Source organism: Apodemus sylvaticus, chromosome 22, assembly GCF_947179515.1.
Source record: "Apodemus sylvaticus chromosome 22, mApoSyl1.1, whole genome shotgun sequence".
Classification (NCBI taxonomy): domain Eukaryota; kingdom Metazoa; phylum Chordata; class Mammalia; order Rodentia; family Muridae; genus Apodemus; species Apodemus sylvaticus.
This window is the reverse complement of record NC_067493.1, coordinates 49,770,335-49,782,603: the sequence shown is the minus strand read 5'-3', so window position 1 is coordinate 49,782,603 and position 12,269 is coordinate 49,770,335.

Below are 12,269 nucleotides of genomic sequence, written 5' to 3'. Positions count from 1 at the left end.
GTCTAGAACAATCTATCAAGAAGTGAAACTTTCAGGACGTTGCCCGGAAAAGGACACAGTCGTAAAGCCAAAAATCTCCTCTCTGGATATGAGCAGCCATTAACAGTGACAATTCTAGACTATATCCGAGTCTTCCATGTGCCTGCTACAAGTTAAGGGTTCTATAGGCGGGCTTTAATTTCACCTTCACTTGGTTGACTCAAGCTATGTTCAATGTTGGAAAAAAGTGTCCAGTCTTACAGCCCATGAGAAGTTGTCTGTGAAGATGGCACCTGGTACATGATCCAATTATGGTGGCATTTGGAAAGGAAATGTACAGTTTTTGCATCTCGTGGAATTGGTGTAAGCATTGTGGGGGGACTAAAGGGTGCTGTGTGTGATACACACGCGCACACACACATACACACATGCTCACCAACACACTACACACACCCACATATCCACACATATATACACATGCACACATACACATACATGCACCAACACATCTACACATACCCACATATGCACACATATATACACATGCACACATACACATACATGCACCAATACATCTACACATACCCACATATGCACACATATATACACATGCACACATACATGCACCAACACATCTACACATACCCACATATGCACACATATACAAACGTGCACCAACACATCTACACACACCCACATATGCACACATACATACATGTGCACCAACATACCTACACATACCCCCCACACACACACACACACGTTTGACTGAGGGTCTGGCCATGCTTATCAAAGTATAAACGCAATGCAATGTAATGACTGTTCGAGGGTGGGGGATGCATATGGAAAGCAATGGACTTGCCCGGGACTCCAGGAATCTTCTGCTTTGATGGAGTGGATGACCTGGTAAGCAGAAGACAAGAACAGAGGTCTATGGGTTGATGGGTAATGTGCTTGCCCAGCAAGCATGAGGAGCTGTGTTTGGATCCCCAGAACCCATGTTAAAAAGCTTGGCACAGTGAGGCCAGCCTGGAGTCCTGGTGCTGCAGGGAGGTGAAGATGGGCAGACTCCCAGAACTCAATAGCTAGATAGGCTTGCTGAATTGGGAGAGATCTGGTTTGATGAGAAATTAAATGGAGAACCATTGAGAAAGGTAACCAACATCAGCCTCTGGCTTCCATATGCATGTGTGCTTGAATGTGCACACACACACACACACACACACACACACACAAAGATCAAGGGCTGGGAAGGTGATATGATGCACTTCTCAGCACCTGGAGGACAGCCAGGAGCAGATGTGGAGACAAGTAGTAATTGCACCTCTGAGGCTCAAGGCAAGAGATGTTAGAAAACCCGAGCCCAGGACCCACCCAGAAGGGCAAGTGAATCAAAGAGGAGAGGGTGCAAAGGTCTGAGCAGAAAGCCGTGGTAGGCTGGACTTTTTCAAGGGAGGACACAGTGATTAAGAGGAGAAGGGAATCCTGGCTGAGGCTAGACATAACGGAGAGGGTTGTGGAAAGATGAAAGGAGAGAGCTGAGGTTGTGAGGGAGGAGGAAGTGGAGGCTCTGGTAGGGTGTGTCTCGCAGAACACATCTGGAACGTTTGCAATTCACTACTGAGGCCAAGGTCGCACTCCATAGCCTGGCCTGGAAACGCCCCCTAGGCTTCTTCTAAAGGAAGCACTGAATGCTGGGTATGCGGCTGTCACTGAGAAGATAAAGTGGGGGGCGGTGTCCAGTTCAAGATGGGCTTGGGCTACAGAGTGAGTTTCAGGCTGACTTCCACAACACAGTAGGGGCCATCTCAGAACAGCGCAAGGTGAAAACGAGAAAGAAACGCAGAGCCAAGTTTTGCAAAGGTCATCGTTGAAGGCTCCCTGGATTTACAGATCCATTGCTCGGGTTCTCGGTTGGGTAGTCCTAGGTAGACCCTCAACCTCTCTGAACTTCAGCGTTGAGGTCCTCGACTTAGAGTATTGTCTGAGCGGACCCCTGCCATGCAACATGTTCTCTGGACACACCCACCTTTATCTCCACACCACTTGCGCATGTCAGATGGTGTATGTAGAGGGTGTTGTCGGTGTGGTCACAAATGAGGGAGACTGCACACAGGGGGACTCTGGGGATGCTGTCTGAGAAGAATCTGTTTTAGACAGATCCACGTTCAAGAATGAAAATATGACTGGGAGTCTCACGCTTTTTCGGCCCATGCTCAGCTTCTGCTCCCAAAGGTTTCAACACGAGCACGTCATTGACATGACCGCTGCCATCCCGTGGCTGACATGTTTATTCATGACTAACTGACACGGTGAAACAATGCACGACTTTACCTCACCTCTTGGTGACTTTGGGGTAGCTTTAGCTGTTCATCACTCTGTCGGGACCTGACGGAAGCAACCGAAGGGTGGGTGTATTTATTTTGGCTCACGATTCAGGGGATACAGTCCAACATGGAAGGGAGGCAGTAGCTGCTGGGAAGATCTGTGGTGGTGGAAATGTGGGGTGTGACTTGTTCACAGTTTGGAGGCTCTAAGCTCCGATGACTAGCCCGCAGTGACTTGTGTGCCCCAGTGAGGCACCACTCCCTAAAGGTACCATAGTCTCCCTCGACAGTGCCACCAGGTGGGGACCAAGCACCAGAGCCTGCAGGGGACGTTGCACCTGTGGGAGCATCACTACCATCAGGCCAGTGACCTTCCTGGCATCTTTGTCACAATCATCTGGGGGAGTAATCTCCCTTGGGAAGCCAAAATAAAGTCTCAATGTATCTAACTATCATGGGTGAGATGTGAGTCACACACTCCTTCAGAACCCCTCACTGGCCAGTGACACCCTGGTTGGATAGGTCTCAATGGGTTGCACGACACTCCGGGAATCCAGTATTATGTGGCTTCCTAGAGGAATCCAATGACTGGGTGTTGAGCTTGCATACTTTCTTGTGGTAGTGGTGGTGGTGGTGGTGGTGGTGTGTGTGTCTGTATAAAGTTATTTCATAGACATATTTGGTTCTATTTCCACATGATTAGTGTTCCATTCTGTCATGAATTCCAGATAATATCCCACCCACCTCCTTACAAATAGCTCAGCTCCCTGAGGGACAAGATCCTCTGGAAGGGCTTCTGCTGTGTCTGCTGAATCAGCCGGTCAGCAGGACCTCTGACCACCCCCCTGGCCTTTCCCGGGACCTTGAGATGGAAGAGAGTAGGTTTAAAATTAGAAGGGAGCACAAGGCTGCCTTTGGCTCTTGAATGCCAGCCATCGGGGAGGAACTGGAGATAAGGTGGTCCTGAGACAGGAAGCGTGTAGTTAAGATTCCCATCAGGCTGGGAAGCTGTCACAAGGGGCGCAGCTCGGGAAGGACAGGATGTTGCCAGGATCTGGGGCAGGGCCAAGGGTAAAAGGCACAGGAGGAACGGATGTTAGAAAAGGAATGTGAGGCCCTCCAGATCGAAGGCAAGAAGGTTTGGAGAGGTCCGAGGCCAGGAGGGAAGGCATCTGTGGGCGTTTGGGCTCTCCCATTCCAGAACGGCTGTAGATTTTGTGCCGGAAGTCTCCTAAGGGAAGCTGCGTGTTGACCGGTGGTCTACTGGGAAGGACCCTGGGTTAATGCTTGCGTGCCCTCCCTCATGTCCGTCCATGACTCTCCCAGTTTGGGGGACCCACACTGACCTTCCCTGAAGGGCACCCCAGTGTTGCTGTTCAGCCTTGCCTTTGAGCACCACAGGGAATGAAGGAGCACCCTAGCAGAGCAAGCAGTGTGTCCCTTCCTGCCTCCTGTCCATGGGAACCAAGGGCAATAGATGAAGACAAGCTCCCTTTTCCCATCAGGAGGACATTAAAAAGACTACTTATCAGGCTCAAGTCTAACAAAGAAAGGCCAGTTGCAAAAGGAGGGTCATAAATGACCAATATATATCCCAAACTATGTGTATATAATATATGTATGTGTGTGTGTGTGTGCATGTGTGTGTAGGTGTAAGCATGCATGCATACATATATACACATACATGATCAAAATGCAAAGAGCCCACAGCTACGCAGCTATGGATAGCCAGATAGTGCCATGAGCCCTGGACAAGCACAAATTCATCTTGACCCTTTGGATGGGCCTAACAGGCATTGTCCCCTCACCCCTACACACACACACACACACACACACACACACACACACCGCCAAGGCTCTGCTGATAGGATCACCCAGCATCTCTCCCTACCCAGGAAGGTGAGGACGGTAGGAGCAGCCCCAGGGTGGAGTTTGCGCTCCTCACCCCTACCTCTCCATCCATCTGGAGAGATCCTGGACTCCAGGACAGAGGCTTCTAGATAATGTGTCTGTTGTTCAAAATCATGAGTCAGTTCGTATCTGGTCATCTTGGTTCTGGGGACAGTCTGGAGCTGTCTGATGGACAGGCTGAAATCCTCTTCATCCTCAAGGAAATGGTCTAAAGTATTTTCTTCCTCCCCTCCCTTCCCACCTTCTCCTCTCCCTTCTCTTCCCTTCCTCTTCTCTCCCTTCCCTTCCCTCCCTCCCTTGTCTTTCCTCCTCTTCCTCCTTCCTTTTCTTCCCCTCCCCCACTTTATTCCAGAGCTGGGGATGGAGCCCATGGCCTGGCGTATACTGAGCAAATGCTCTGCTTCCCACTGATCTAAGCCCTAGCCCTGGTGACAGTAGTTTTGTGGCCATCAATCAGCCCTGTGCTAAGCACATAGAATCCTGCCTGTAACTCTAAGCAGCAACACATGAGTACTTAGGTCCCTATTTTCCAGCCTATTCAGAGAAGGTAGTTCACTTTCCTTAGGTAACCCAGCTAGAAAGTGGTAGCCTGGGGGTTTGAACTCAAGTGATTTGACTGGAGAGTCTACACTAGAGGGAATGGCCCTCTTTGTTTTTACTGTGATTCTCTTTAGCCTCATAGCTGAAAAGATCAGCCTCCTTCCCACTTCTGTGCCTCCTTGGGCACTAAGGAGGTAGAAAGGACACTTAATGGCAAATATAATGTGCAGAAGAAACGAGGGACACACCAATCACAAAGGTGAGTTGTGAGGCTTTACAAGGTGTCTGTGGTATGCAGTGCATTTGTGAGTGTTGTATGTGTGTGAGTGTGTAAGTATGTGTGTATGTGTATATGAGGTAAGTGTGTGTGTGTGGTATGTAGTATGTGAGTAGTATATGTGTGTGAGAGGTGTTTGTATGGTGTGTGCGGGTATGTGCATGTATGCGTGGTGCATATGAGTGCATGTATAGTGTGAGCGTGTATGAGTGAGCATATGTGTGTGAATGTGTGGTATGTATGTGTGTGTACATGTGTATGAGAGTGGTGTGTATGGTGTGTGGTGTGTGGTGTATGAGTGTGCAGTATATGTGTGTGTGAGAGGTGTGTGTGTGTAGTGTATGTGTGTGGTATATATGTGTGCATACATGTGTGTGTGAGAGGTATGTGTGGTATGTGCATATGTGTGCATATATGTGAAATGTGTGTGTAGTGTATTGTGTAAGAGGTATTTGTGTAGTGTATGTGAATGTGTGTATGTGTGACAGAATGTGTGTGTTTCTGTGTGTGTGAGAGAGACAGAGAGACAGAGAGACGGAGAGACAGAGAAATGGAGAGACAGAGAGATGCAGAGGGAGAGTGAGAGGGAGGAGGGGAGGGAGAGAGAGGGAGAGGGAGGGGGGAGAGAGAGAGTGAGATGGAAAGGGAGAGGCAGAGGGGGAGGGAGAGGGAGAGGGGGAGGGAGAGGGAAGTGAGGAATTGATGCCAGGGCCTTGAAAACACTAGTTGAACACTCTGCTGCTAACCTACCCCTCTTTTTGACTTTTTGGTTTTTTGCATGTGGTATGCATGTACAGATGTGTGCTTCCTGTTGAGAGCTCACATGTTTATGTACACACTGAGCCAGAGTGCACTGATTTGGTCAGTCTGACTATCCAGCTCACCCTGAAGGAGCCCCTAAGCCCTGGGCTTACAGGTGAGTGCCACACCTGCCCAGCATCACATGGGTGCAGGGGATCTGAACTCAGGTCCTCATACTTGTGTGCTTGACCCGCCTAGCCAACCCCCTCCGCTCTTAGTTTACATTTCATTTTGAAACAGGATCTCCTGATTTTCCCAAGATGCTCTTGTACCCACACTGTAGCCCAGGCAGACCTTGAACATGCCATGCTCAGTCACATCCTCCTGGAGACCTCGGGTGACAGGCATATGACACCAGGACTGGCTAGTTTTGCTCCATAAAGTGTGGCTATAGACACCTTTAGCCACGTCCCCATATCCCCCACTGTGAGAATGCCTCCCTGGGCAGTGGGCCTGGGCACAGTTGTAACCGTAACCAATCCTGCCATCTTACCCAGAGGAAGCCAGAGAAGCAGACGACCATCTGGAACTAGATGAGACCAGCTTGCAGTAACAACGTCCTTACTTTTACAAGTGTCCAAGCACAGGTAGTTCAGCTTCTTGGCTCTTCCACTGTACGGGAACACGATTCCAACTCACCACACATATCTGGACCAGCCCTCCAATCGCTGCTTTCCACACAGTGGGACTTCCACTCCATACAAGTCACACCAGGAACAGCAAGCGCTGCAGCTGGGAAGGAAGCAAAGCCATCTTTCATACCGGCTTGGCAACACCGTCAGGGACACTTTCTGAGAACCATGTATCTCTTATCTATTTTATTTCAGCTGAGGACATCTTGACCAACTCCCTTGTGTTTCTCTGGGGTTTAGAATAAAAGTGTCTCAGTACAGATGCCAGATCTGAACCCAGTAGCTGTGAGGCCTTAGATATATTCAGTGTCTCTAAGGCAAGCCATTCAGATGGTAACAGCATCAGTTCTATTGGCTTGTAGATAGACTCAGTTTTTCGACTGTGCCTGTCACGAATGGCTGGTGAGTTTCATCACTCTGGGAGGCGGGTGGTGTGTCATGAGACAGGTCAGGCAATTGAAACCAGCAGACCCGGATCCGATCTTGACCTCGGATAGGAAGGAAACCACTGTGTACCCAATCGCCGGCACCCATTGCTGCAACTGACACGGCCTTTGAATCATCTTTTGATCTCGTTCAAAGCCTGTCTGCTCTCTCAGCGGCCCATCAAAGGCCTGTGAGGAAGGCCAGCAGAGACCGGCCCAAGGAGAGATGAACAGTGTCGAAGTCAAGGCCAGAAGCTTCCTTGAGTAGCAGCAGCCCTCTGGCTGGAGCACATCTCCTGACCCTGCCATGAGGAGAGTTCTATGGTTGAGGCCAGACCCAAACTACTCTGTAAGAGACTTCCTTTCCCTGTGAACTCGTGCTCCAATCTCTGCCAAGCTGAAGGCAGACAGGGCTCGCAAGAGAGGCCAGGAAAATGGATACTGTCTTTTTGCAAGGGATTCCAAGTCTCAAGCCCAGATCCCATCACTGGGATACTTCTGCATACTGCTGCTAACTGTGCGTTAGGGGATATCTCAGGCAATGGCCACCTCAGTTTGCTGTCCCCACAGCATCTTGACAATGAGCCACAGCCTTGTGTCATCCCAACATCTTTCACCAACCCTGGAAAGCCTGCTAGGATAGCACACAGTCTCTAGATCTTCACTCTGGTTCTTCCCAGCCTATTCCAAAGTCCAGAATGTGTTTCTCTCCTGGCAAGCTCAACATTTCTCTATGAAGAAGGCCAGACACCCCTGCTAACCTGCTCAGAGTGGGAATAGTCATTTTCTGCCCCCAGGGGGCCACCTTAAGACTTTGAGTCTAGACACAACACAGTTGAGTCTGGGCCACACCTGGGCTGGGCCACCCACAGCTGTGTGACTTTGCAAAAATCGTATCACTTTTTTGCTTCTTCATGGTGCAAAGTGGACCACCCCATCAGCACTGGAAAGATGCTGATAAAGCCTTTGCCATGCATGCAGGAGGACCTGAGTTCGAGACCCCAAGCCCATGTTTAAAAACAAACAACAAAACAGCAGCAGCAGCAGCAGCAGCAGCAGCAGCAGACTTGCCATCCCAGGGCTGGTTAATGCTGAGTAGCCAAAATGGTGATTTGTAGATGGGTGACAACCTCTGTCTCAAAAGCTAAGATCAAATGGCTTCTCATAAGTGACATTCCGAATCACTTTGTACACACACACACACAAACACACACACACACACACACACACAAACACACAAACATACACACACATACAGTCACACATACACACACACAAAAGCACACACAAACGCGTGCACACACACACACACACACACACAAACACACACTGGAGAATCATCCAGACTTTGTAGGACTGTGGAGAAGATTAAAGAAAGACTGTATGCGTACGTCCCTGCTTCCTGTCATGGGCTCTCTGCTTCTTCAGCGACTGTAGCCTTTACTCTGCCTGTTACTACTGCCACTGCTGCTGGAGGTGGTAAGGGTCGTCATGTGGAGAAACCACCACACTCAGTTCCTCAGTTGTGAGGCTGTGAAGGAGCCGTTTAAGTGCTCTGAGCTCGGAAAAAAAAATATCTTCTTGTCACCTCCAAGATGAATCCAGTAGAAACTGTCATATCGAACTGGCATCTGCTCCGGAGTCCCATCACCCGATCCCCATGTATCATATCGAGAGGATATCAATGTCTTCCATAAGTGAGGCTGCTTATCTTCTGCCTCATGTGGAACAAGGGCTCTCTAGATATATTCTCCTCAAATTTTAAATGTCTACCTGGAAGACATATGTCCAACCCAGGCCACAACATTCCTCCATGATAAACAGACTTATATTTTGAAGTAAGGAGCAAAGGGAGAGAGTGACGGAAAGAGAGAGAAAGAGAGAGGGAGAGAGAGATATGCACAAAGAGAGACAGACAAGAGAGAAGAGGGAGAAAACGATACAGAGAGAGACCCACAGAGAGAGGAGGGAGGGAGAGAGAGGGGAGGAAAGGGAGAGAGGGGGACGGGGAATGGAGAGAGGGGGGCAATGGTAAACAGTTTGGGCAGGCTTCGGGCTACCTTGTGCTGTTAATGCTGGGTGCTGGAGGAGGAAGGACGCAGGGGTTTGCCCAACTTGAGGAAGGGCCTTGATGAAATCTTCACATCAAAGCACATGGCTGGCTTCAAAGGCAGCGCCCTGACCCTCCTGCTCCCGTGGGTCATGGCCAGACAGTTCACCCAGGACAAAGCCACAGCCTAGGGGGAGGGGGTGGGGTCTGAGGTTATGCCAAGCCCCTCATGGGAGCCAAAGGGACATTCCGGCAGACCAGAGTGCTTTGTCCCCAAACCCACGGTGTTGCACTCACTAGAGGTTCCTGCAGACCCCTAGAGGGACTCACTGGGGTCCCAAATCTCAGGCATTCTGAGGGCAGATTTCAGAGCAGCAGGGCAGAGAGAAGCACAGACAAGATCTTTGTTGTCACTGACGTGGGACTGAAATGCTGTCTTTCCACACAGGCAGCCACCCGTACCCTGACGGAAGTCACAGGCGCAGGCGCTTGCCTTTACAGATGTCCAGAGGCGCCTCCTGCTCCCTCACCTCACCCTCTCTCCGGGTCCCCCACAGCACACTCCTTCATGATCCCCCAGCCTCACACTTACACTCACACTGCCTCCACCATGGCCATCCTCCTTAGGTCGGCCGTTAAGACTCACTAAGGGTGCCGGCTTATCATCCCAGCCGGCCAGGAGGCTGACGCAGGAGGATGTGCCTGCCAGTGCAAGAGCAGCCTGGGGAACTTAGTAGGGCTGGGTTTCCAGGTAGAAATTGGATGAAATGCTGGGCATGTGGCTCAAGGGTAGGGCATTTGTCTAGTGCTGCTAGTACTGAGAAACAGGAGGGAGAGGAGGAGGAAGAAGAGGAAGAAGAGGAGGAGGAGGAAGAGGAGGGAGAGGAGGAAGAAAAAGAAGAGGAAGAGGAAGAAAAGAAAGAAGAGGAGGAAGAGAAGGAAGAGGAGGAAGAGGAGGAGGAAGAATTATCTCAGGAACACACACAATCCTGTGTCACACATTATAAAAACCACTGCAGCAACCAACAAACTCTCAGAGTCAGAGTTCCTGGCAATCCGATGGGCATAAGAACCCTTTCAGAACCCTGTAAAAATCCCTGTGCACCCTGTTAGATGTAACCCATCATGACTACCCTCCTTCATTCTTACACAGTGAGGACAAGAGCTGCTGTGCCGACCCCTGCCCTCCACGACCCCCTGTATACAGCCTCTGTCTGTCACTGGTTCATGTCTATGTACAGACATAAATGACCACCCCCCTCCACAGGTCCCTATCCTGCTACAACACCATCCAGTGAGAAGCAGGTTGACAAGGTCACAAATATTTGAACAATCCCTGGAGTAACACAGGGCATTGACCCCAAGGTACGTGTTGCCTGGGCCGAAAGTTTATCCAAGAATGACAAACGTGACAGTTTACAAAGTGTGGGGAGAGGCCCAGATAAGGGCAACCGGCACCCGGCCAGTGCTCAGGAAGAGGTAGCTGGGCCGACTGCAGTATTGGGGGAGCAAGGCTCTCTTTCTAGAAAGTTCCTTGCATCTGGGACAAGGAACAGATGCCAACTCTGTAGCTGAGACACCCTGGCTTCTAATGACCTCATCATGTAGCCAAGATGGTTCATGTGTATGTGCATGTGTATGTATGCTTCTCTGTGTGCATGTGTGTATGGTATGTATATGTGCGTGTGTATATGTATGCTTGTGTGTACATGTATGTGTGCACATTTGTGTGTTTGCATGCATGTGTGTTGAGTATGAAACCCAGATGCACATCAAATGCTCTACATAATAGCAATGTCTCCTTTTGTTCTTACCACTATCATTGTTACAATGACACACAGAGAAGAGTCTCTAATCCCCAAACTCAATAATCAGAACAGCTGCTGGGCCGATCAAAACTATAACAGTGAAAGAAACACTCCACCTGAGCCTGTGACCTTGAGATCAATATTCACTCAAGGTTATGGTCTTCAGCTTTCCTGGCTACTGTTCCTCAGTTCCTTAATAGTGACTGGGACAGACAGCAGTAATACGTTGTCGGGTTCTTGTGGGGATTAATGGAGATATTTTGTAAAATGGGCTATGTTTGAGCTTGAACACATAATAAACGTTCAACACCTGTTTAGTCATACCATCAAATCACCACTGTCACCATCCTTATCACCACCACAATCATCCTCATTACCATTACCACCATCATCATCATCAGCGTCATCGTCATCGTCATCATCATCATCATCATCATCAGCAGCAGCAGCAGCAGCAGCAGAATCACAGACTGGTCATAAACAACAGTCCTTAGAAAGAAACAACTGAAGGGGAATTTTCCATGGGAGGAGAAACCTATGCCAGGCAGCAAACTGTCCTGCTGCTCTTTTATGTCAATGGAGTTGACTGGAACGGTTCTGTGACTACTTTCACTCAGACCCACAGACGTGAGTAGCCATGGTGGAGAACTGTCAGCCTGCAAGGCTCCACCGCTCACTCCCTGGTCCCTTAAGGGAAACTTTATCAACCCTTATCTTGGAGAATGGAGATATCTCGGCCGGAAGGTTGGTGGCTGCTAATCAGCCATTTGGCTGGTCCCTGGCTTGCACGTGGATGGTTTATCCTGCTGGCAAGAACAGCATCCGTCTGTTCCCCTACCCATCCATCCGTTTGTCCGCATCCATCCTTTCAGACGGAAGTAAGTCCGAGATGCTGGAGCAGAGCTGTGAGCTTAAGGCTAAGTACCGCCCACGTGGCCGACATGGAGGGCAGCTAGGGCTTGCGCACAGCACGGTCCGTGTCAATTAGACGAAGGCTCCCTCGGGTGGAGGCTTGATAAATCTTGGCATGTCAATGCCGGTGAGGCCCAAGAAAGGCAAGCAATGCGGAAAGAAAACCAGCAGAGATGCCAGGTAAGGCTTCATGGAGGAGAATGGGAGTCGAACACGGAAGTTGAAGGGATTAGAAGAGGAGGGGAAGGAAGAGGGAGGGGGAGGGGAGGAGAAGATCTTCACCTGAGGGCCAGGTGGAACCGGGCGGTAGGGACAACTGGACAGCTGCGTCATACCTTGCTCTAGATGCCCTCTCAGACCACCGTCCCTGCCACAATCCCTCCTCTTCACAGTCTCATCCTGGCTTGATGCTAGGAATGCCCCCCCCATCCCATCACCCATAGATAAATCCTGGTGATTACCCGAGATAGCCCCGAGCCACAGCGTTTCCTCTGCTGGGCAGCCAGAGGAAGTACTCTGATATCAGCTGGGTGGTAATTCCCCCACCCTGTTGGAACACCTCCTGTGGCTCCCATATACCCAGAGATCAGCCACAAACACCTCCTGT